This window comes from Oryx dammah, unplaced genomic scaffold, assembly GCF_014754425.2.
Source record: "Oryx dammah isolate SB20612 unplaced genomic scaffold, SCBI_Odam_1.1 HiC_scaffold_1, whole genome shotgun sequence".
NCBI lineage: Eukaryota > Metazoa > Chordata > Mammalia > Artiodactyla > Bovidae > Oryx > Oryx dammah.
Genome location: NW_024070185.1, coordinates 109,810,061 through 109,832,514, shown reverse-complemented (window position 1 = coordinate 109,832,514; position 22,454 = coordinate 109,810,061). Strand labels below are relative to the sequence as shown.

The 22,454-nt window shown below is 49.2% G+C and overlaps 1 protein-coding gene across 9 annotated transcripts in view; it reads right to left on the bottom strand.

Moving 5' to 3' along the window:
- MYT1L (myelin transcription factor 1 like) overlaps positions 1-16,926 on the bottom strand; it is a 345,839-nt gene extending 328,913 nt beyond the window's left edge. For all 9 annotated transcript variants that reach the window (XM_040241473.1, XM_040241513.1, XM_040241496.1 and 6 more), the window contains exon 1: positions 16,843-16,926. The gene's annotated coding sequence lies outside the window, so the exon portion shown is untranslated. The remainder of the gene's footprint in view (positions 1-16,842) is intronic.
- Between the last annotated feature and the right edge of the window lie 5,528 nt (positions 16,927-22,454).

The window sequence follows — 22,454 nt, the reverse complement described above, 5'->3', positions numbered from 1 at the left end:
GTGTGTGTGTGTGTGTGTGTGTAAGGATTCCTGCCATCCTGACACTGAGGCTTCTGCCTGTAAGAAGAGGTGAGCTGGTAATCTTGTTCTGTTTGCCTTTTCTGAGGTCACGATCAGGTCACAGGTGAACACAGTACCCAGAGTGTAGATTTCTGAATCAGATCTTTCAAGAATCCTTAAATGTCAAATGTCCGTCACCAACACAGGCTGAAAAGGCCCACCCGAGGTCACCATCTGGGAGGGCCGCTCTTCTCTTGTGTGCTCCAGGCGATAAAGGTGGCCTCTTGCGATCATAGCACAAGGCTGGCACACATTAGAAATGACAGGGCTTGAGAACTCGAATACTTGAGAGGCTCCCTGGCCCAGCCACACTCCAGGCCACAGACGGTCTTGGGAGGTGGGGTTTAGGATGTGACTCTGCTGGACACAGGATGGCCTGTCCATGCACCTGCTGGACCTGCAGCGAGCCCAGCAGCCAGCGAAAGCCCCGCCCTGTCCCAGTGGCGACCTGACGCCCCCGATCTCTGTCAGCATCTCGTCGGTCCCCCCGTGGGCTCTTCACTCCTAGGGCTTCCAGTCAGGCCCCCCACGCTCCCTCCCTCCACAGTCTGCAGTCCTCCCCCACCCCCACAGCCCCAGAAGCCTCTTAAAATGCCCGTCTGGATGCATCACCTCTCTGCCCAGCACTGCCAGTGGTTCCCGTCACACTCGAGGTAAGAGCCAGAGCTCCCAAACGTGTTACACACACACCCTGAACCATCTGGGATCTGATTCCCTGCTATCTCTCCAACCTCCTCCCTAAAACTCTCTCCCTCTTGCAGTCTTCTGAAGCCCCAGGGGCCTGTTGACAGTATCTCTAAGTACCTCAGTGTGGGCCTGCCTCAGGGCCTATGCACCACCCTCCCCCTGCTGGGCTGCTCCCTGATACTGCCTGGAGTCTCCTCTTCAGTTCAGTTCAGTTCAGTTCAGTCGCTCAGCCGTGTCCGACTCTTTGCGACCCCATGAATCGCAGCACGCCAGGCCTCCCTGTCCATCACCATCTCCCAGAGCTCACTCAGACTCATGTCCATCGAGTCCATGATGCCATCCAGCCATCTCATCCTCGGTCGTCCCCTTCTCCTCCTGCCCCCAATCCCTCCCAGCATCAGAGTCTTTTCCAATGAGTCAACTCTTCGCATGAGGTGGCCAAAGTACTGGAGCTTCAGCTTTAGCATCATTCCTTCCAAAGAAATCCCAGGGCTGATCTCCTTCAGAATGGACTGGTTGGATCTCCTTGCAGTCCAAGGGACTCTCAAGAGTCTTCTCCAACACCACAGTTCAAAAGCATCAATTCTTCAGCGCTCAGCCTTCTTCACAGTCCAACTCTCACACCCATACATGACCACAGGAAAAACCATAGCCTTGACTAGACGGACCTTAGTTGGCAAAGTAATGTCTCTGCTTTTGAATATACTCTCTAGGTTGGTCATAACTTGTCTTCCAAGGAGTAAGCGTCTTTTAATTTCATGGCTGCAGTCACCATCTGCGGTGATTTTGGAGCCCAAAAAAATAAAGTCTGACACCGTTTCCACTGTTTCCCCATCTATTTCCCATGAAGTGATGGGACCGGATGCCATGATCTTCGTTTTCTGAATGTTGAGCTTTAAGCCAACTTTTTGACTCTCCTCTTTCACTTTCATCAAGAGGCTTTTTAGCTCCTCTTCATTTTCTGCCATAAGGGTGCTGTCATCTGCATATCTGAGGTTATTGATATTTCTCCCAGCAATCTTGATTCCAGCTTGTGTTTCTTCCAGTCCAACGTTTCTCATGATGTACTCTGCATAGAAGTTAAATAAGCAGGGTGACAATATACAGCCTTGATGTATTCCTTTTCCTATTTGGAACCAGTCTTTTGTTCCATGTCCAGTTCTAACTGTTGCTTCCTGACCTGCATACAGATTTCTCAAGAAGCAGGTTAGGTGGTCTGGTATTCCCATCTCTTTCAGAATTTTCCACAGTTTGTTGTGATCCACACATTCAAAGGCTTTGGCATAGTCAATAAAGCAGAAAGAGATGTTTTTGTGGAACTCTCTTGCTTTTTCGATGATCCACTGGATATTGGCAATTTGATCTCTGGTTCCTCTGCCTTTTCTAAAACCAGCTTGAACATCTGGAAGTTCACGGTTCACATTTGCGGCTTGGAGAATTTTGAGCATTACTTTACTAGCATGTGAGATGAGTGCAATTGTGTGGTAGTTTGAGCATTCTTTGGCATTGCCTTTCTTTGGGATTGGAATGAAAACTGACCTTTTCCAGTCCTGTGGCCACTGCTGAGTTTTCCAAACTTGCTGGCACATTGAGTGCAGCACTTTCACAGCATCATCTTTCAGGATTTGAAACAGCTCAACTGGAATTCCATCACCTCCACTAGCTTTGTTCGTAGTGATGCTTTCTAAGGCCCACTTGACTTCACATTCCAAGATGTCTGGCTCTAGACTAGTGATCACATCATCATGATTATCTGGGTGGTGACAGAATGTGGAGTCTCCTCTTAGACCCTTCCAAAGGCTGCACATAAAGGGGCGCCTCGCCTTCTCCAGCCCCAGCTCTGCCTCTCCCCGCTTCCTGCCTCCCTTCTAACATTTCTATCTGCTTTGCTGTTGTTTAGTCGCTAAATGTTGTCCGACTCTTTGGTGACCCATGGACCATAGCCCTCCAAGCTCCTCTGTCCATAGTATTTTCCAGGCAAGAATGCTAGAGTGGGTGGCCATTTCCTTCTCCAGGGGATTAAACCCACATCTCTTTCATTGGCAGGTGGGTGCCTGACCACTGACCCACCAGGGAAACCCTTCCACCTGGCTGCTTACGGCCAAGCACACGCACACTAAGACGCTCGTCCCTTAAAGGCAAGGATTTTGCTTTGTTACACTATCCTTGGAGTTAATGTGATCACTAGTTTTTTGAGGAAAAAAAAGAATAATATAAAATTGATGATACACAGTGTTGTCCACAAACTGGCACTTACCAAGAGCGCTGCAGAAGACGGAAGAGCAAGGCCTTTGCCGCCTGCCTCTGTGGAGAGGGAGCCCTGTGCTGCCATAGCTGCTGACCTTCAGTAATCCCCAAGGGGGTTCAGGGTGGAGTGAGGCACTCTGTGCTCCAGGGAATCTGGCGGGATGGGTCTTTAGATAGTTGGATGTTTTTAGGAACAGATTTTATGATCTCAATCCTTGCATCTCCTCACATCTAGAGAAGCACTAAATCCCTTCATGGTGACATCAGATCCTCATGACTAACAAAAAGCCTTTTGTAAAAGGAGCGTTTCATGGTTCACGTGGTGCTGAGCTCCGCCTTCACCAAAACCGTCTATACTGGCCTTCCCCTACTGCTGCTTTGGATCGGTCTCTCGAGAGCTATCTGAGGTGCTGCCTCCCAGGCTGCAGTCCTCATTTTGCCCCGAATACAACTTAATTCACAACTCTCAAGTTGTACTTTTTATTTTAGTCAATAGCAGTCATTAAGAAAAAAGCCAAATATTAAACGAAAGGAAAAAAATCAATGAGAAGAGAGACTTCACACCAGGACTGAAGAACATGTAAAGACAGCTACCAGCAAACTCAGCACTTGCAGACAGCAGAGATCAACGCAGAAAATGGAGTCTCAGAGGCCCTTCCAGGCCCATGGCATCCCTGCAGAATGTGCGGCGACATTATTTTGTAGCTCTTCCCAGAAAGACTAGGTTTTCCGCCTGGAAAGCTTTCCATTTCCCAGAAAATAGCCCCATTTCCGGCGCTGCAGCCAGATCTCACTCCACTCCGGGAGGAGGCAGAGGCCCAGGACTGCAGGAACACGCAGGTCTGCAGCAGCTGAGGCACAGCCAGTCCCCGGCACGTGGCTGCGCCGCGGGAGCGCCCAGCGTGTGCTCTGCTCGGCTTCAAGCCTGAACGATTTCTAAGGCGGGGATGGGGTTACAGGGAGGAGACACCCGCGATCGCTGTTACCGCTCTGCGCATGTCAGGAGGCGGGTTACGTGAGAGCGTGGCCCGCATCCACCCAGAAAACACTGCTGCGGATGAAAACTCACAGCCATGCTCTTTGGGGAATTTTAAACCTTTTACCACTTTCATTAAATTAGAATTATGATACAAAGATCTCTGGGAACACTAACCAGATAACTGTGAGATGAGTGTGGAGAACAGTCTCCCGCACTCATGTCATATGTTCGTACAAGGCACACGGAGGAGAGGAGGCAGGAAGGCAAGCTCAGATGCCAGCGTTTAATCACGATGTAAATTAGAAGTTTTCCCCCCAAAATCAAGGGGAATTGGGGAAAAGGATGCTCTTTGTCACTCTTCCAACATGAACCCACATAGCTTCTAATGGCAGTAATCCCAACTGTGAGTCTCTATGTTCCAGGAGGTGTGGGCTTGATTACTTTCTAAAGTAATTTCTGAGACAAAAGGGAGTAGTCTGAGAAAGACGGTGTCTGTGATTAAAATGTTTTTAAATAGACAGTAAATATTAGTACTCCAATACTTTGGCCACCTGATGCGAAGAACCGACTCATTGGAAAAGACCCTGATGCTGGGAAAGATTGGAGGCGGGAGGAGAAACGGATGACAGAGGATGAGATGGCTGGATGGCATCACCGACTCGATGGACGTGAGTTTGAGTGAACTCCAAGAGTTGGTGATGGACAGGGAGGCCTGGCGTGCTGCAATTCATGGGGTCGCCAAGAGTCGGACACGACTGAGCGACTGAACTGAACTGAATTATTAGTGCGGGGTACAGGACACCTTTCGGAGAAGGCGATGGCAGCCCACTCCAGCTCTCTTGCCTGGAAAATCCCATGGATGGAGGAGCCTGGTGGGCTGCAGTCCACGGGGTCGCTGAGAGTCGGACATGACTGAAGCGACTGAGCAGCAGCAGCAGCAGCAGCAGCAGCAGCAGCAGGACGTCTTTAGTGACATCACTGTGTGCATATTCTCAAAAGTCTCCTAACAGAGTCTCATAAAACCCACAGAGCGCATCACCATGAGGCCAGAAGAGATCATGGATGCGTCCTTATGAACAGCAGCCAGAGTGAGTCATGGGCAGACTCAGGCAGGGTCCCTGCTGGGCCGGCTCCGTCTGGGGGCCACAGTCCTGCCCTGGGCTACGAGGCGGCCAGGACAGGGAAAGCAGGTCATCCTGCAAGTCCACTGAAGCAAGGTCAGTACTGTCCCAGGGACGTGAGGAATGACTGCAAGAGGACAGGGTGGGGCCAGGCTGGGGGTCCCTGGAGGCAGCGTCTCCAGGAGTGGACACGGGGAGGCCTGAGTACCTGGGGCTGTTGGGAAAGGGAATGTGGAGAGGACGTAAAGCAGCGTGTGCGCGTGTGTGCGTGTGTGCGCGTGTGCTATGCGTGTGTGCACGTGTCCGTGCGTGTGTGTGCGCATGTGTGCCTGTGCGTGTGTGTGTGTGTGCGCTTGTGTGCCTGTGCGTGTGTGTGCCTGTGCGTGTGTGTGCCTGTGCGTGTGTGTGCGTGTGTGTGCCTGTGTGTGTGTGTGCGCGTGTGTGCCTGTGCGTGTGTGTGCCTGTGCGCTTGTGTGCCTGTGCGTGTGTGTGCGTGTGCGTGTGTGTGCCTGTGAGTGTGTGTGCGCATGTGTGCCTGTGCGTGTGTGTGTGTGTGCGCTTGTGTGCCTGTGCGTGTGTGTGCCTGTGCGTGTGTGTGCGTGTGTGTGCCTGTGTGTGTGTGTGCGTGTGTGTGCCTGTGCGTGTGTGCATGTGTCTGTGCGTGCGTATGCACACGTGCACGTGTGTGTGCGAGATGCAGTGGGGTGTGTACGTGACTTGCGTGTTCTGAAGCACCATGTAGTTGAGACCACCCAGAGCCCTGTGGCACAGGCGTCCCATGAAGCTCGCTCCTCTCGGCTCCACCCACTTGTCTGCTCTGCCCTGTGCGCCCTCTGGCCACGGGTTCTGTGTCCTGTCTGCGCGATGCTCTGAGCACCAGACCCCAGCCGGGGGTGTTGCTCTGGGTCCAGCTGCAGTGCTGGAGAGCGGCCGGCCTGCCGGGGGCGGCTTCGTCGAGGACAGGTCCGGGCCCGTGGCTGGGATGTCATGGAAACAGAGCTGCTCCTCTTCCGGGTCTCTACGTGGCCACACAGTCGGGCTGGCTGGGCACCCTCTCCTCTGGTCTCGGCTGTACTGGCATGATCCCCACTCACATGCGCTATCCTTCTCTGTCACCCATAAGATCAATTCCCACAGCACAGTGGGGGCAGTCCTGGGACCCTCAAATCAGTGGATCCCGCGAGGACTCGGCGTGCTCCCCACACCTCAGGCTTCCTCCCTTCTGCTTCCCATGAAGGAGCACTCTGGCTGCCCTTCGGAGAAGGTGATGGCACCCCACTCCAGCACTCTTGCCTGGAAAGTCCCATTGATGGAGGAGCCTGGTGGGCTGCAGTCCATGGGGTCGCTAAGAGTCGGACACGACTGAGTGACTTCACTTTCACTTTTCACTTTCATGCACTGGAGAAGGAAAGACCCTCTGCCTGGGAAGATCCTCCAGCACCTTCTCAGACGAGGCTTCTCCTGCCCCTCCCTGCTGACCTCTCCACCCCCCAGCAGCTCACGTTCCCCACCGCCATGGGCCCACTGACCAGCTGCTGTTTTTTGTTTGTGGGCTGTGACAGCGTGGACGCAGCAGGGACCCTCACGCAGGAGGTGCTCTGGAGCTCACACGGACACACCTGCTTCCAGCTTCCTTTTAAGAGAATGAGCTTTTTCATTCCGGGAGGGGTGTCTGTGATGGAAGCCAGGAAGGTGTGACCATGTAACACACGGAGCCAGGTCCTGAAGCAGGGTGCCCGCCTACAAAAGCAGGGCACCTTCACACGTGGCCCTCGAGCCACAGCCCAGACTTGCCTGTCCGGCCACGTGAACATGCAGGCCGGGCAACCCGCCCATCCGGCACCAGTCTACTTAGGGTCTGCATCAAGCAGGCCTCCTGAGTTTTACAAACGTGTCAGTTCATTCGAAAAATCCCTTGGCAACTGCACGTGGAGGTGACCTCACAAATATGAGGGTGAGAGACAGGGAGACAGAGGGGACTGAGGAGACACCAGCGTCTGCATGCTGTTCACTGCCGTCCACTCCCACTGGGCCTCCACACAGGGACCTGCCCTCCGAGCTCCTGACGCTGGGGTCTGCTTAGGCAGTGAACCTGAGAGCAGGCGGCCCACACAGCGGGCGTGCGAGGCACAGTTCAGCATCATTCATTTTAGACCAGCAGGTCTAAGCGGAGCCTCGCCCTCTCTCCAGATGCACACGGACAACGCTGTGTGCTCCACATCTCCTTACCTCTTTTTTCACACCTGCATCCTTTCTTGGCACCAGACGCCAAGCCTGTTTAACCCCCTTGCCCAGGAAGCCCTCCCAGCTCTGCCGTCAGAATGCACGCACCCTCCCCGGAGCTGACCTGGCTCTCCACGTGGCACCGAGCGCTCACTGCTCCTGCTCACCTGCTAAATCCTGACCTGCTGCTCCCAAAGCTCGGCCTGCTCTCCTCTTTCCATCCCTCCTTGCCAGGCACAGTGAGTGTACAAAGCAGGTCAACCTTGTGGAAACCACTTGTGCCATCTCTCACCAATGAAATGACGACCGGTTTCCCGGGTGGCGCGGCAAAGGGAAGAGCAGACGGCACACGCGGAAAGGATGTGGGTGGCGCAGCGCCCGATCCCACAGCCCTCCCACCTCCCACCCGTGTCAGTCAACGCGGGTTCTGTAGAAAAGGCAACTGTCCAAATCCCTAGCTCCTTTTGTGGCACAGCTCTGGGTCAGGATTTAAATACTGTGGAAAAGAGCCGTGTACGATTGATCGTGCAGCTCAGAAGCTGCAGCTCAGGTGTTAGGGAAGGACAGAACGTGAGTGGCCCTTCAATAGTTGTATTTAGAGAAAACAAAAATGTAGTTATTTATGCTTTGCACCAAAAAAAAAAAGAAAGAAAGAAATGAAAAGCAATTAAATCTAATCTACTAATCTAAGCTCTCCTGCTCTGAAGGAAAAAAAAAAAAGTTAATATATTCCCAGCAAGTTTTAAACCCATTTTTATATCATTTCTTGAAATACTTTTCAAAATATATTCAATGTTACAAGTCACAGAAGTCACTAATTACTAAATCGATTCAAGTTTTGATTTTAAAATAGAAAAGATAACTATTGATTCTAAAATGCTTTCAAAGCGAAGGGCTTTTTCCACACAGTAATCACCAATGTAAGAAGTTCTCGGTGGAAAATGAACACAGAGGTTGTGCCTGTGTGAGCGTCAACAGTATGGACCACAGTCTGTGGAGGGCTCCGCTGTGCCTGAGGCCCCCATGAAGGGTTTACACGCAGCACACGGGCAACGTGTTACACACCACAGCTTGCGCCATCTCCACGGTGACCCTGTGAAGGGCCGCACCATTAACACCCACAGGTTAAAACCAACCAAACTGAGGCACAGAAAGAACATCTACCCCCAACTTCCAAAAGTCAGAAGTTGGGCTTATTTCCTACAAGTTGGTGCGTGATACAGGATGCCGCTCAACTTTCTGTTCCCTGAAACATTCTACTATGGAAAATGTTACACAAACGCAAAGGTACACAGAAGAGCATAGTAAACCCACTTCCCCACCAATCAGTTATGAGAATGTCATCTGGCTGATGGCATTCTGTCCATACAGCCATCTGATAATCATTCTATATTACTTGCAAAGTAATTCCAGAAATCATACAGTTTTGCCTAGAAATGTTTCAATATGCACCTCTAAAATATAAGAAATTTATTTTAAAGCACAGCCATGATAGTATTCATACTGTTCTTACAAATAGCTAAGAAAAGAAGTGAAGTGAAAGGCAAAGGAGAAAGGGAAAGATACATCCAACTGAATGCAGGGTTCCAGAGGGTAGCAAAGAAATATAATAAAGCCTTCCTCAGTGATCAGTGCAAACAAATAGAGGAAAATGATAGAGCGGGAAAGACTAGAGATCTCTTCAAGAAAATTAGAGATACCAAGGGAACATTTCATGCAAAGAGGGGCTCAATAAAGGACAGAAATGGCAAGGACATAACAGAGGCAGAAGATATTAAGAAGAGGTGGCAAGAATACACAGGAGAACTGTATAAAAAAAGTCTTAATGACCTGGATAACCATGCTGGTGTGATCACTCACCTAGAGCTAGATAGGCTGGAGTGTGAAGTCAACTGGGCCTTAGGAAGCATTACTACAAACAGAGCTAGAGGAGATGATGGAATTTCAGTTGAGCTATTTCATACCTTAAAAGATGATGCTGTTGAAGTGCCGAACTCAATACAGCAGCAAATTTGGAAACCTCAGCAGTGGCCACTGGACTGGAAAGGTCAGTATTCTTTCCAATCTCAAACAAAGGCAATGCCAAAGAATGTTTAAACTCTCATACAGTTGCACTCATTTCAGATGCTAGTAGGTAATGTTCAAAATCCTTCAAGCCAGGCTTCAACAGTATATGAACTGAGAAACTCCAGATGTACAAGCTGGATTTAGAAAAGTCAGAGGAGCCAGAGATCAAATTGCCAACATCCGTTGGAACATAGAATAAGCAAGAGAGTTAAAAAAAAAAAATCTACTTCTGCTTCATTGACTACGCTGAAGTCCTTGACTGTGTGGATCACAACAAACTGTGGAAAATTCTTAAAGAGATGGGAATACCAGACCACCTTACCTGTCTCCTGAGAAATCTGTACGCATGCCAAGAAGTAATAGTTAGAACCAGACATGGAACAATGGACAGGTTCAAAACTGGGAAAGGAGTACATCAGGACTGTATATTGTCACCCTGCTTATTTAACTCATATGCAGAGTACATCACAGAAAGTGCCAGGCTGGATGAATCACAAGCTGAAATCAAGATTGCTGGGAGAAATATCAATGACCTCAGATATGCAGATAATACCACTCTGATGGCAGAAAGCAAAAAAGGAAACAAAGAGCCTCTTGATGAAAGTGAAAGAGCAGAGTGAAAAAGCTGGGTTAGAACTCAACATTTAGAAAACTAAGATCACGGCATCCAGTCCCATCACTTCACAACAAATAGATAAAGTGGAAACAGTGACTGACTTTCTTTTCTTGGCTCCAAAATCACTGTAGATGGTGATGGCAGCCATGAAATTAAAACAGGCTTGCTCCTTGGAAGGAAAAGTATGACAAACCTAGATGGCATATTAAAAAGCAAAGACATCACTTTGCCGACAAAGGTCTGTCTAGTCAAAGCTGTGGTTTTTCCAGTAGTCATGAATGAATGTGAGGGTTGGACTATAAAGAAAGCTGAGCACTGAAGATTTGACCCTTTTGAACTATGGTGTTGGAGAAGACTCTTGAGAGTCCCTTGGACTGCAAGGAGATCCAACCAGTCAGTCCTAAAGGAAATCAACTCTGGGTATTCATTGGAAGGATTGATGCTGAAGCTGAAGCTCCAATACTTTGGCCACCTGATGGGAAGAGCTGACTCATAGAAAAGACCCTGATGCTGGGAAAGATTGAGGGCAGGAGAAGAAGGGGACAACAGAGGATGAGATGGTTGGATGGCATCACTGACTCAATGGATATGAGTTTGAGCAAGCTCAGGGAGATTTCCAGTAATTCCTTAATACTGTAGAGCTGATATTTTAAATAGCTTAGATAGTTCAGATTTTAAATTTTAATGTATGAGGTCACAATCTTTAATAGGATGAAATATGTTTTTCTTCTGGCTGTATCTTAATATCTGTGTTTCATGTAAAGGAACACATATAAGGTGGAGAAAATTTAAGGTTCAGAGTGCTGTCACCTGGATGCAGAGGGCAGGCCATGGAGAAGGAAGGACACCCCACTCAGAGCCTGCCCGATGCCTCGGGTATGACCCCTACCCACATTCTGGCCTCATCGCCTCTGATCGCTTGACCCACTCTCGTCCTGTGTGGTTCCTCCTCGCCCAGCTTTGGGGGCTCCCAGCGGTGCTGGCCACTCACCAGGGGCAGCTCCCTCAGGCCCCTCTGAGTCCCCTCCTCCTCCCTCTCAGTCACTGTGACTCAGGTGTCACTCGGGCACATGGCTTGGGGACAACCTGCTCTCCGTCCTCCCCTCCGTCCTCCCCCTCCTGCTCTTCGTCCTCCTCTCTGTCCTCCCCCTCCCTTCCTTCTCCATTTCCTCCTCTTTCTCCATCTCTCTCTCCTTCTGCCTCATGATGATAAGGTGTGCTTTTTTATATATACCAGGAATTATTTTCCTTCACACTTGAGACTATAGTCCCTCTCAAAAGTAACCCTGAAATACAGGAAAAGTCAAGACCATTAACTCTTGCAACACACCAAAGCACAGAACAGAGGGAATTCTGTCTCCTGTGCCCAGACCAGGGACCCAGGGGGGCCTGCAGGGTCTCCACTGCCCAGATTCAAAGAAACGTGAAATGACCAGCTGCTGCTGCTGCTGCTAAGTCGCTTCAGTCGTGTCTGACTCTGTGTGACCCCACAGACTGCAGCCCACCAGGCCCCCCGTCCCTGGGATTCTCCAGGCAAGAACACTGGAGTGGGTTGCCATTTCCTTCTCCAATGCATGAAAGTGAAAAGTGCAAGTGAAGTCGCTCAGTCGTGTCTCACTCAGCGACACCATGGACTGCAGCCTTCCAGGCTCCTCCATCCATGGGGTTTTCCAGGCGAGAGCACTGGAGTGGGGTGCCATTGCCTTCTCCAGAGAGGCTCACAATGGGGGATTCACCTGGCAGATGGCTTCTTTAATCTTCAAAAACTGCATGCCAGTGGCAAGAGTCACAGAGGACAGAGTCAGAGGGGAGGACAGAGGGGAGGACGGAGAGCAGGAGGGGGAGGACAGAGGGGAGGACGGAGAGCAGGAGGGGGGACGGAGGGAGGACGGAGAGCAGGACGGGAGGACAAAGAGCAGGAGGGGAGTGCGGAGGAGACAAGCTATCCTTCAGCCTCTCCCCCCGGCACCGGGCTCCGGACTGGGCTGCTTCCCCGTGGGTGCAATTACCCTCCACGTTTGTTGGCTGCTTAGTTTTGAGCTGAGAAAAAGCCTTCATTGCTTCTCTCTCTCGCTTATCTGTGCTTATGAGAATTTCTAGTTCATATTATCAAACAAGTGGACACTGAGCACAGCTTCCCCTTCACTTATATTCAGAAACAGCTGTAACAAGGCTGCACTTTCACGATTTACTTACTAAAGAATCAGAGCCCAGCACACAGCAGAAAGTCAAGGCTGGACAAGACATAAATGACGTGAAAGCTTTAATGTGGGAGAACTATGTGGAATTTGAAAGCGGTAAGATATAAGATGTAGCAAAAATAAGTGTCCAGTTCAGTCGCTCAGTCATGTCTGACTCTCTGCGACCCCACGGACTGCAGCACACCAGGCTTCCCTGTCCATCACCAGCTCTCCCAGAGCTTGCTCAAACTCATGTCCATTAGAAGAGGGACAAAGTGAAAAGATAATATTGTTAGCCAGAAAACTTAAAAAGTAATAAAATATTCACAATGATTAATATATACTCATGGACCAAAATACAAAGTATGAATTTTCTAAGTCTCTCTTCATATAAAGAGGGTTTTAAGCAAATGATAATGATATTATATGGTATCACGTTTGGGAATGTAAGGGAGACAACCTTGAAAGCAGCGGTTGATGGACCCCAGTGCTCACTGCAGCACTGTTTACAATGGTTAGGACACAGAAGCAGCCGAGATGCCCATCAACCGCTGAACGAATGAAGAGGTTGTGGTACACGCATCAAATGGATTATTAATCTGCTGTAAAAGAATATATCTGAATCAGTTCTAATGAGGTAGATGAACCTAGAGCCTAGTGTACAGACCGAAGCAAGTCAGAGAGATAAAAACAAGTATTGTGTATTGATACATACATACGGAATCTAGAAAGATGGTACCAGTGGACCGATTCACAGGGCAGGAATAGCGATGCAGACAGAGAGTGCAGGCTTGTGGACACCGTGAGGGAGCGGGCGGGGGAGCAGACGGAGGAGGCAGCGGTGAAGCGCACGCTTCACCATAGGCTGCATGGGCAGCCGGCGGGATTCGCTGGATGGTGGAGGGCGCTCACACTAGTGCTGGGTGGTGACCTAAGAGGTGGGGCGGCGTGGGATGGAGCTTCCAGAGGGAGGGATATTCGTATGCCTGTGGCTGGCTCATGCTCGTGTATGGCAGAAACCAGCCTGATACTGTAAAGCAATCAGTCTCCAGTTAAAAATGAATAAAATTTAAAAATGTTAACACAAAAAAAGAAACACTGGTTGAAGACCGTTTACACCACAGCACAGCTCACGTGCTTGTGGTTTGACGTCCTGTGGTTTTTGCATTTATGCTTACGGAAGCCACCTTGCGTGTGGGCGTTCATCTCTAGACACCCGGGCGGTCAAGGAGCTCCTTGGGGGTCAGGGTTTGGGGTGGGGACCTCTCTCCGCCCCACCTGCAGCACCCTCAGCCCGGGCGCCGCCCCATCCAGCTGATGCTGGAGGCCTCCAGCACCTGCCTTCTGCATCCTCCCCTTTGAAACAGGGACAGTCGCCCTTCCTACCTCAGACAGCTGTCGGAAGTGCCCGCCCCAGCACGGCAGGCGCTTGGCCTGCGTGAGAGGAATCTTCCAGAAACCAGACCCCAGTCTGAGCAGCGGCAGAGTTTCCTGAGCGTGGAAGGCACCCCATGTTTGGGGGTTAGAGCCCCCGCAGAGGTGACAAGGCCCTTCACCTGCGGGTTAGGTGGCCGAGGGGCCTGCTGGGGGAGGCAGGTGCCAGACGGAGCCCCGGGGTTTCGCGCGTCCTCCCAGGCTTATCTGGTGGGCTTGATGTGCAGAGCACACCGGGTTTTCGCGTCACACTTACTAGCAGCTTAAGGGGAACGACTCTTGTTTCCTTTTTAACAAAACCTTTGGTAATCTTTATGACGGTGGGGGTGCACAGCTGTCCTCAGCTCCCCAGGGAGCCCAGGAGTGTGGCCAGGAAACCAGGCCAAGAGTTACTGCTTTACAGACACTTAGCAGGTTTAGCGCAGTTAACACTCAACCACCTTGAAAAGAGATAGTTGTTTCACGAGTCTGTTTAGGAAAATACGGTCACTATCATCAAATATTCAAAATACTATCCCATGAAATAGGAATTCGTCCTTTGTGGCTGGAGCAGTTCCTGCCCATAGCAGATTCTTAAACAGCATCTTTGGACTGAACTGAACTTTATCTCTCCAGAAGGTAAAACTGGGAACAATAGGTCCAAAGCACGAAAGGGTGATTTCACCTCAACGTGTTATGAATAAAACTGCGACCACTAAGACCCTCCGACAGCGGAGCGGCACCTCGCTGGGCAGTCGGCTGACCAGTCCTGGACACGGTCAACGGGGCGGAAAGGAAGCGCCTTCCGAGGGCTGGCGCCAAGGGCCGAGAAGAGTCCGCTCCGCACCCTCTGCAGAAGAGCACAGTGAGCGCGGCACCGCTCTTTCTCATGATGTGGGCCTGGACAAGCTCAGGGGGGCCTTTACCAATGACCACGGTTACGGTGTCCGCCGGCTAAGAGTGAGAGCGTGTGTGTGCACGCTCAGGCGTGTCTGACTCTCTGCAACCCCGTGGCCTGTAGCCCGCCAGGCTCGTCTGTCCGTGGGGTTCTCCAGGCAAGAATGCTGGAGTGGGCTGCCACTGCCTCCTCCAGGGGGTCTTCCCGAGCCCGGATCAGACCCGCATCTCCTGTGCCTCCCGCCCCGGGAGGTGGTCCTTTCCCACTGCTGCCGCCGCACGGAGTCCTCAGCCGGGGCCCTGCCTGGCCATTCACTAGGCAGCAGCATCTCCCTTGCGTCCTACAGCGGCGGGCCCTCCGTATGAGCAGTCAATCAAAGCAGAGGAGAATGAACACAGAGGGTCTGGAACTGAGTTCTTGGAATTCAGACCATGTATAGAAACAAAACCTTAAATATCATACTGTGAGATTACTTTTTCTTAAAGGTGATTTCATAAAGTCATCTAGCACCACTCAAGCACTGATTTAGGACCGCCGAGGAACGCAGTCACGTGACCAGACACGAAACGACAGGAAAAGAAGGATTTTAGAGGTGCTGTCCTTCTCAACTGCCTTAACACGTACACATCTCTTGACCAGGTTTTGTATTATGAATGTCTGTTAAGGAAATAATTAACATTGTAAAAATTTTAGGTAAAATATTGGCTATAAAACTTGTTTGTAAAAGTTTTGCAAAATTTTAAAAAGTCAACTGATAAAATTACAATAGACAATTAGATATATTTCAGCATAGGAATGAAGTGGAATACTATTAATCAAGAAACATGATGTTACGGAAATGTACTTGCTGAGACACAGTAGAAAGATATGTGTGATACATCAAGCAAAAGAGTAAAGAACAAAATCTATGGTTTGAGCCATCTTACTTTAAAATCATATGCAAAGAAAACAATTGCAAAGGTTTTAAACCAAGATATTGATTGTAATTATTTCTGAATTCTGGTATTTTCAGTGATTTTATTTTACATACAAATACATTCTAACATTTTAATTTTTCTACAAAGAGTGTATACTAACTAGGTGAAGAAAACTAAAATTGAGAAACCTCCTTCTCTGGCAGTTCAGTATTAGTAGGAAGGGCAACATTTGGAAGACAGTGCCATGGAAATGTCAGGGAGAGTAAAGAAATGATGCTTTGAAACATGTATAATGTTTGAACAATTAAAAATCACTTGGAAAACAGAGAATATCGGTTCACTCCTCACAGTCCTGATGGGGACTGAGTTTGTCTTATATGCAAGAGTCACATTTCCCAACCCAGCAACTCACAGTCAAAAGAAAAAGAGAAGCCTTGAGTATGCTTCAAGGTCATGGACAGGGCAGGGGTCTCCCTTGCCCTCTGGTCAAGGGAATGCTCCCCACTGATAAGGCTGAAGGTCAATGAAGTGACGTCTCAAGACAAGTTGTGAAAGGGATACACATGTCACCCTGGGAAAAGGAAATCGAGGCCCGAAGGGCTGGGTGGATTCTCTGAAGTCCATGTGACCTTGGGCCGGGGGTCCACCTCCCTGGGCACAGGAGCCTCACGTTACAAGGGGGTAATGGTCTTTGCTTTTTAAGGGGGTGGCAAGGGTTGCAAACAACAGGTCAGTTTACACCGAGGCCCAACACAAAGCAACACAGGATGCAGGCCGAGCGATCTTGCTAACACCCTGCCTCCTCACACATGAAAGTATACCCGTATTCAGTCTGCTTTTTCTTGTACGTCAGCAGTGAAGAGGAGCTTAGCAAAGGAACAGTTCACAAAGCGCCGCCTTTGCCCCCGAGCTCTAGCCGGTCCCTTGCTCACCTGCAAGGCCAGGGGTCGGGACCGTGGGTCCTGGGTCACAGGCTCGCTCAGTACCCCACCGATTAGTCTGTGGAGTTTCTCTGAGGCCTCATTAGAGAATCCGAGCGGAAATAGCCCCAAATCTATAAAACACCATGCGTGTGAGTATCAGGAATGGAAAATGAAGGCACGAAAACCACTGTGTGGAAATCTAAGCACGCTTGTCCGTGAATGTCTGCTTGGCTTCACTGGGCTCGTTCCTGGAATGCCCGGATCACACACGGGATTCTCGTCAGTATAAAGATATCAGAACCGGTCAGAGTCGATGGACCATTAAACACGTGCATATTTAATCGACTAAGCAAAAGAGTGAACCGAGGCATCTAGATGGCAAGAACACCAAGAAAGCCTGGCTCAGTCGGCCCGATTTGACACCAGGCGTCACTGCATCCCAAGCTCTGCTTGTTTCCAGCTAAGACTCCCGACTCCCCAGCAAAAGCGCAGCCCGGCCGTGCTCACCTACCGCGCTCGCGGACTCTGCAGACGTCCACGCGGGTCAGACGGACGTCCAGGCGGCAGCTGCGTGCACCTCGGCCCCCACGTGAGCTTCTCTGCAGGAGAGAGGACAGGAGATGGGTTAGTGGCAGCGAGCCTGGATGGCTTCCCCACGCACAGCCTGCTCTCCGTGGATCAGTGCAGGCTGTGCAGTTGCGCCCAGGAACGTCCTGAGCCCTGACACACAGCCCTCCTGTATGGCCTCAAGAGGGTGGTGATTTTGAGACAGAAGTCAGTTCTTTAGTAAAAACTAAGGAACAAGGTCAGGTGTGTGGAGTTTGAGTCAGTCCTGAGGTCTCCGGCCTCTGTCCTGAGACCTCTCGCAAAGGGAGATGAGTCAGAGGTGAACTCAGACGCCAGGACACGGCCCTCTGGGCAGGTGCAAGCCACTCACCCCCAGAAGGCTCTGGGCTACAGGCTGTGTGCCCGAGATTTACACACAGCAGTGCTGGGGGTCAAGTGAGGATCTCAGAGTGAGACTGCTCACCCAGGGCCGCGTCAGGACAAAGTCTAAGCAGAAGTCATTTAAAAACAAAAACAAAAAAAAAAGTAAAAAGAAAGATGAGAAGTGGAAGGCAGGAAGTTTCTCGTATTTCCTATTTTCTAGGTTATGCGGAAAATGGGGTGATTGAAGAAAAGGAAAAGAATTCCTCTGGAAAATGAATTCAAATTTTTTTCTAACCACCAACCTTATTCATCCTAATTTTAGCAGCTCCGTGGGAGGGAAAATGAAACATGCAATTCTACGCACTCAACTCTGCACGCATTTTTTCAGTCTACCTGGAATGCCCTCCCTCTCCGGGTCTTCACACACCTGTCCAGACCACACTTCCCACTCCGTGAGGAAAGTAAGAATCCCCACATTAAGGATGATGCAGAAAACAGCTCCCACTATGGAATACCCAACTCAGAAGCCGGGTGCTGTTCCTGCCACCCCCTCCTGGATACACGTCCAGACAGGACTCCAGCTGGAAGGGATTCAGGCACCTATGGTCCACAGCAGCGCTGTTCCCAGCTTATGAGCAGTCTAAGCACCGTCGACAGACAAATGGACAAGAAAATGTGGTGCAGACATGCGATGGAATATTACTCGGCCATAAAAAGAACGGAAGATGGCCACCTGCAACAGTGTGGATGGGCCTGCTGCTGCTGCTGCTGCTGCTAAGTCGCTTCAGTCGTGTCCGACTCTGTGCGACCCCAGAGGCGGCAGCCCACCAGGCTCCCCCGTCCCTGGGAGTCTCCAGGCAAGAACACTGGAGTGGGGTGCCAGTTTCCTTCTCCAATGCATGAAAGTGAAAAGTGAAAGTGAAGTCGCTCAGTCATGTCTGACTCTTAGCGACTCCATGGACTGCAGCCTGCTAGGCTCCCCTGTCCCTGGGATTCTCCAGGCAAGAACACTGGAGTGGGTGGCCAGTTTCCTTCTCCAGTGCAGGAAAGTGAAAAGGGGAAGTGAAGTCGCTCGGTCGTGCCCAACTTTGCGACCCCATGGACTGTAGCCCACCAGACTCCTCCATCCATGGGATTTTCCAGGCAAGAGTACTGGCGTGGGTTGCCACTGCCTTCTCCATGGATGGGCCCAGAGATTATCAAACTAAGTGAAGTAAGTTAAGACAGAGAAGGACAAATATCATACCATATTGCTTACATACAGAATCTAAAAAGCATGATACAAATAAACTTATCTACAAAACAGAGACAGTCACACACACAGAGAACAGACTTGTGTTTGGGAGTCGTCTGGGGTTAGCATGTGCAAGCCACGATCTATTGAATGGACAAACAGCGAGGCCCCACTGTAGTACAGGGGCCTATATTTAATATCCTGGATAGACCATAATGGAAAAGAATATAAAAAAGAATGTACACATGCGTACAACAGTCACTTTGCTGTACAGCAGAAATTAACACAACATTGCAAGGCAACTGTACTTCAATAAAATAACTTGGGGCCCACTGTCTCATTCATGCCTCAAAGGAAGGAAACACTGTTCTCATATCGGCTCAAGATGCTAAGAAACTCGCTGAGACACACAGCTAGGACTCAAGACCAGCCCTGACACGAGGCTTCTTTCTGCATCTCCAGGCTGCCCTGCGGTCCCTCAGCCCCTCTAACACACTGACCCTGAGTTCCTCTGTATTTTAAAATACGACTTTCAGCAACTGTGAACATGCTTTGGCTCACAAGCAGAATCATCCTCTTTTTTAGATAGAACTGATGACCCTTCTAACACAATATCATTGCTATTAAAATGCGGAGACCATTTTGGATCACTCAAGATCAGAGGAAATATATGTATGCTTTTAGTGGAAGTAATTCAGATCTCAAGTTTCAGATGATTTCTAATAAACGGGAAAAAGAAAACAGAGAACCCATTAGAAGACACTTAAGAGGATTTCAGGCCCTGGGATCTCGCTTTGGAAATGACAGGAAATCTAGTTTCTGCCCGGGTGAGACCAGCTCGCCTGCTGTGAGTCAGGAGTAATGTCCTAATGGCTTAAGTGGCCCCGGGTGGAGCAGGCAGGGCCACCCTGGAAATGGGGCAGGAGCCCAGCGACCTGAAGTGCACACGCACCACGTCTATTTCATCTAAAGTCGCTCCTGCTTTGATTTGGCTTTAGTCAATTACTTTTCCCTTTTAAAAACTCAGTAAGTCTAAAGAAGCTTAGGTGATTTTAGGTTTATCAAAACAGAGTATTGAGTTTGAAAACACGGGCAGAAGCTGAATAGACTCTACGTGCTTTAGCCTGTTATCTTTTACACGCTGTTAAATCCCATGCGACCAGCACCCCGGCTCTAATGCAGTTACGTCCAACTCGACTCAAGGTTTATACAAATGCTGAATGTTCCCTAGCATAGGCCAGTCCCAATCTTCCGTTAAGTTTATCTGAAAATGCGGGCTTCCCTGGTGGCTCAGCGGTAAAGAACCTACCTGCAGTGCAGAAGACCTAGGTTCAAACTCTGGGTCAGGAAGATCCTTGGAAAAGGGAATAGCAACCTACTCCACTGCTCTTGCCTGGAGAATTCCATGGACAGAGGAGCCTGGTAGGCTATACAATTTAGTGACTGACCAACAACAGCTATCTAAAACTATAAGTAATCTAATTACTGTAGATGGAAAAATAACAGATTTCAAAAGCACAGAGTGACCTTCTCATTTGTAAAACGCGGCTGGAAGATTTGATAATTTGTAAGATTCCTTCTCCTCTCTACAAGTAAGTTTTAGTCATCAGAAAGTCGGGGAAATCGGTCTTTAAATTTATATAAATACTTAGTTAATAATTATTTCATAGGTTTTAAACACATAAGATTAAGGTTATTTCTACAACAACATTACCACTTTTAAACAGAAGAGGAACAATATACTTTCTATGGAAATAGTAACAACAGTGTGACTAAACCTTTAATAACCTGCTAACTTTGCAAGTCTAACCTTGGAACTCAGTGATGGAAGGACTGAAGGCCTGCCCTCAGGAACTCTGCTAGGCAGATGCCTCATGTAAAGTACACACTGGCTCCTCTCTACAGCCCTCCCCAAACTGACATCAGTTTTATATGGTCTATCATTAGACAGACCTCATTTTCTGATGTGCTATGATTCATTTCTGGGGAAAGAAAAGGTATACTCATAATAACCTATAAATGGAGACTTACTATGTGCTAAGTGGCTTCCCAGGTGACGCAGTGGTCCAGAACCTGCCTGCCAACGCAGGAGACTCAGATTTGAAGGAAATGGCAGCCCGTTCCAACATTCTCGCCTAGGAAATCCCATGGACAGAGGAGCCTGGCGGGCTACAGTCTGTGGGGTCACAAAGAGTCGGACGCGACTGAGTGACTGAGCGGGCACACGTGGGGTAAATAACGAGCATGCTGCTGCCTTTAACCCTCATGGCAAGGCGCGTGTGCACACTCGCATCTCGGTCCTGCCCGGCTCTCTGCAACCCACAGAGTGTAACTCACAGGCCCCTCTGTCCATGGACTTCTCCAGGCAAGAATACTGGAGCAGACTGCCATTTCATTCTCCAGGGTATTTTTTCGACCCAGGGATGGAACCCGTGGCTCCTACATCAGCAGGCGGATTCTTTACCTCTGACCTTCAGGGAAGCCCATAGCCAGGTAGGTGCGTCTTAATATTGATTGTACAGAGATAAAATGAGGCACACAGATGCTGGCCTCAGATCACTCATCTGTGAATAGCAGACCTGGATTTGAACCCCAGCATTCTGGACTCTCATCACGTGCTCAATACCACACAAAGTCCTCAGTGCAATTAGAGGTCACTTTTAAAAAATAAAACATCATTATCTAGACACAGCCAAGTCCTAGGAAAGATGTAATGCAAGTTTGCTTGTCATCTGGATCATCCACAGCCCTGATGTCCAATGTGGCAGAAACGAGCCACGTGGGCGACAGGGTGCTAACCTCGGTCCCTCTAAGGTGCGACGAACCCAAAACACCAGACTTTATGATAGTACAAAAATAAGAAAGTAAAATACCATGTTTATAAATATATAGTGACTACCTACTGATATGATATTATAGGTGAGACAAATAGAGTGTTAAAATTAATTCCCTCTGTCTTGATTGCATTTAATATTTGCAGGAAAAGGGGATATTACAAAATAAGTGATTTTGTGGCTCACATTATATTCCTGTTGGACAGGGCTGATCTAGGGTCTCACTTATAAGGCATTTTACAATGAGCTGCCTCTTGGATTTTTTATCAGAGTTGAGCCAAATACAAGTGCTCAGAGGGAAGGCATTCTTGCTACAGGTCAACTTAACGCACGCGGAAGGGCCTCAGGAATGTTAGCTGTGTATCTTCTTAAAATTCATAGCTCTTATCTCAAAATTAATTAATCACAAAAAGTTGTTTCTCACAGTCAATGAAGCAGAAGTAGATGTTTTCCTGGAATTCCCTTGCGTTCGCCATGATCCAAAAATTGTAAGCTAATCACACTTGTGTGTAAAGTGATCTGACTCTCCCACCAGGGATCGAAGCTGTGCCCCCTGCATTGGAAACACTGAGTTACCAGGGAAGTCCCAATCGTCACACTTTAAAAAACGTTCTACATTGTGATATAAACCTGGGCTCATTCTCTTGCTTTCCTGCAGGCTTCCAGGGCTCTTGATGGGAGAGGCAGGTAGAGTTTCCTTGTCTTGAGAGGGTGCCCTTCGGAAGTGGTAGTGGGGATGCTTGTCTGCAGACAGAATCGTCCCCTGGAGGCCGAGTTTCACTGTGAGGGTGGCTTGTCCCTTCACTGAGGAAACCCCGGTCGGTGCTGCTGCTGGCTCACGAGAACGTGTGCTAGCTCTTGGGGCAGAGAGGTTGGAGCTTTTCTGCTTCGTGGCCTAAATGTGCTTCTTATCTACTGGGCATTTACGCACCTCATTTTCAGGCTTATCGTATTTCCCCTCACAGTTCCAGTCTGGGAGTAGTATAGTGATCCATACTCTCAATCTTTTAAAGTACACTATTTGCTTAATATTTTTTTTCCAGGCCAGACTAGTTTCATTTAGTGAGCTAATTCCCACATATACCTTATAGAAAAGTTGGACTGTGAGAAGTAAATATGAAACAT